Raw genomic sequence first — 3618 nt, forward strand, 5'->3', positions numbered from 1 at the left:
CCTACTTTGGTCATGTTGTCAGAAGGGACCATTCCCTGGAGAAGGATATCATGCTTGGTAAAGTGGAGGGTCAGCGAAAAAGGGGAAGACCCTCAATGAGATGGAATGACAATGTGGCAGCCTTGATGGGCTTTAGTATAACAAGGATTGTGAGGATGGCACATGACTGGGCAGCGTTTTGTTCTGTTGTATTTAGAGTTGCTATGAGTTTGAGCCAACTCAACAGCATCTAACAATAATAACAACATGATTACCTCAAGGAGTACTGTGACACAGTAGTTAAAGCTTTCTGTCAGCAGTGCAAACCCACCAACTTTGCTGTGGGAGAAGGATGAGGTAGTCTGTTTCCATAAAGATTTACAGCTTTGGAAACTCTATGAGGCAATTCTACTTTGTCCTACAGGGTCGCTATGAATCAGAATTAGTTATGATCACCTCATTAATTTATTCATTCACTGACTTGTATATTTTTTGTCTTCCTTATTAGTGTGTTAGCTTCATGAGGGAAGGGACCATGTCTTCTTTATTCACCATTCTATGCCCAGGTCCCAGGTCAGTGTTTGAAACACAATGGGTGTTTGATAAACATTTGTTAAATAATTGATTGAAATCACAATGTTCATTTTGAAACTTATGTAGAAAAATGCAAACTTGTTTGCTCATAGAACCCCTGCCCCTCCAGGGCACATGCACACATGCACACACACACACACACACACACACACTGAACTGGTGGTCTGCAGTACAAGTTGGAAAATGATGATCTAAATTATTTTTATTATCATTTTAACTTTTGGGCTTAGTAATTCCCATAAAATTGATAGGGACTTGAATTAGTGTGAACAAAAAGTGCCATAGTGCATACCCAAGAATTGAAGCTATCAATTTCCTTCTTTCCCATACCCTCACTCCTGTTCCCCACCCTTACCCAACTAAGTGCTCACATGAAGTTCCTATATGGAAAATCAGCAGAGAGATTAAAAAATAAAACAATAAAGGGAGATAGCAATAAATAGCTTCTTCTGGGGGCGATCTGGTAACAGACACTCTTATGGATTAAACTCATTGCTGTCGACTCGATTCTGACTCATAGCAACCCTGTAGGACAGCCTAGAGAGTCTGTAATCAGAACCAGACTGCCACATCTTATTTCCCATGGAGCAGCTGGTGGGTTTGAAATGTCAGTCTTTCGGTTAGCAGGCAAGCACTTTAACAACTGAGCCACCACAGCTCCATGTTAGAGACTAGGAAATAAAAACAGAAGCATCACTCGACTTTCTCAAAGTGTCAGTGAAATGAAATAGCAACGCTGAGCACTCCTACCTGCAGGCACACAGGATGAGGCTGTAGCTAACAGGAATAGCAAGCCAGCACACCAACAGTTTTAATTTCATCTTGTGAACAGAAGGTGGCTAGACAGATGCGTGGTCCAATGTGATAATTACTCGTCTCTGCTTGGAATACAAACTTTCTTGTCTTCTGCTTCATTTTCTTTTCCAGTGAATGGGTTTAAAGACCCCTCCTCTTTTTTTTTTTTTTTTTTTTTTTAAGGAGGCAACATCAGAAATCCAAGGCAGTAAAGCTCAGTGATATTTTTTTTAGCTTTTAGTTAGGCTTTCTGCCTTTCTGCCAAGGACACTCATTAAATATTTAGTGGAATTCTGGAGGTTGACTTTTAATTATGATATGCAAGCAGAAAGCTGCTTAGTCATAGGTCAGAAACACCATATTCATTCAATGAGAGGGGTCTCTTGCTGAATGCAATTACAAAAGTAATGCTAATCTCACTTTTTCAAAAGGAAGGTGTTGGAATCTAGAAATGATAGGCCAAGTGATCTTGACATCAATCCTCAGTGGAATTCTTTAGTGGATTCATAAAGGAATGGGTTTCAAGCAGTAAGAAAAGATATCAGTGGTCACCTGGACCTAGTACATTTTCACCAAGGGTTAAGTTAATTCCATTTCATGAGTTCAATAATAAGGAAAGCCAGTAGATTACAGTGATTGTGCATGAGATTTAGCACTAGACTTCTAGGTGTCAAATCACAGCTCTACCTCTTAGTAGCTATGGGATCTCAAGAAATTCATTTCATTTCTCAGTGCCTCACTTTTCTGATTTTTAAAATCAAGATTGAAGTAGTATTTATGTCATATGATTGTTGTGATGGAAAAAAAAGTGTGTGCATTCAAAGTCCTTAAAGCAGTATCTAAGGAATTTAGAACAATATTTAATAATTGCTCAGTAAATGCTAACTATTATTTTATTATTTAGGTGCTTGGAATGTGAATTGGATGGCAATAGCATTAGGTAGTTCTATAATGTTGGATGCTTACATTCCAAGCATACTAATTAATGAATCTATGTCAATCAGAAACAAAGATGTATTTAAGGCATGACAGGTATGATATGTGTCCTGGATGCCACTTGGGTGGGGGTACCAATGAGAAATTTCTGGTGGTCATCATAGTTTCCATCATCAGTGGTGACAGATCATTCAGCAATTTAAATCTAATTACCATAGGTACTATTTTCTGTAGATACTCTGCTCATCAAAAGGGAAGTATCTAATAGTATTCTGATCATTACTTTTATCAGTGGATTGACTGACTGCAGAACTCTGTAGATATTAAATATTTTCACTGTCTAGAAAGATGGGGTGAAAATGATAATAATAAGGCATTCAATAAATTTTGTAAACTTCAAATCCTGACTCTTGATCTTAAAATATCAGCTGCAGAAATGCAGGTTGTAGAAGATCTGGTCTAACAAGAGTTCTAATGTGTAAGTCCTAGAGGGTTATTTGACTCAATATGAATTGACACCAATCAGCAATGTTAATGGAGCCCTAGGCTACATTAATAAAAATGCATGTGTCCCAAGCATAGGAGGTGCTGTTTGGTTCTGATGCCATATTTTAAGAAGAATTTTGGCTACTGAACAATATATTTTTTTGTTTGAAGAAGACTGGAAGAATTGCTACTTGGTTATACTTCCAATTAACCTTCAGCTACTTCTATAACACACAAGAAATAAACACTGTTTACATATATAAAAGAAAGCAGGCCAATGAAATGTGCACTGTTTTTTGAGGATAAGAACTGTTTTATTCATTGTTGTATCTCTAAGACCTAGCATAGAGCCTTGAACATAGGAAGTGTTCATGAAATACTTGATGAGTAAATAAATAAACAAATGAAAACCAAACGTGGCACATTCGTAAAAGGATGACCATGATGATAAAGGGACCATAAAATATGTGATATGAGCAATTGTTGAAAACACAGAAATTAAGTCTTGGGGTACATGATAAGCTGTCTTCAGAAATTGTCTTAGGCTGGGTTCTCTAGAGAAGCAAAATCAGTGAAGTGTATATATGTGTGTGTATGTGTGTGCGTATGTTAGGTCATTGTTATGTGCCATTGAATCAGTTCCAACTCACAGCAACACTATGCACAACAGAATGAAACACTGCCCAGTCCTGCACCATCTTCACAATCCTTGCTTTGCTAATATATGTATAAAACAAAAACCAAACTCCCTGCCATCGAGTCAATTCTGACTCATAGCGACTCCCTTTGGGTTCCTGAGATGGTAAATCTTTATGGAAATAGATTTCT

At 37.6% G+C, this 3618-nt stretch overlaps 1 non-coding gene across 1 annotated transcript; it reads right to left on the reverse strand.

Moving 5' to 3' along the window:
- Positions 1-2949: 2949 nt before the first annotated feature.
- On the reverse strand, positions 2950-3080 carry LOC122151324. Its single transcript, XR_006164097.1, has one exon. It is a non-coding gene; the product is annotated as a small nucleolar RNA SNORA19 (small nucleolar RNA).
- Positions 3081-3618: the final 538 nt, after the last annotated feature.

This window comes from Orycteropus afer, unplaced genomic scaffold (genome assembly GCF_000298275.1).
Source record: "Orycteropus afer afer isolate SDZICR_OR568_19922 unplaced genomic scaffold, OryAfe1.0 scaffold00388, whole genome shotgun sequence".
In the NCBI taxonomy this organism is placed as follows: Eukaryota; Metazoa; Chordata; class Mammalia; order Tubulidentata; family Orycteropodidae; genus Orycteropus; species Orycteropus afer.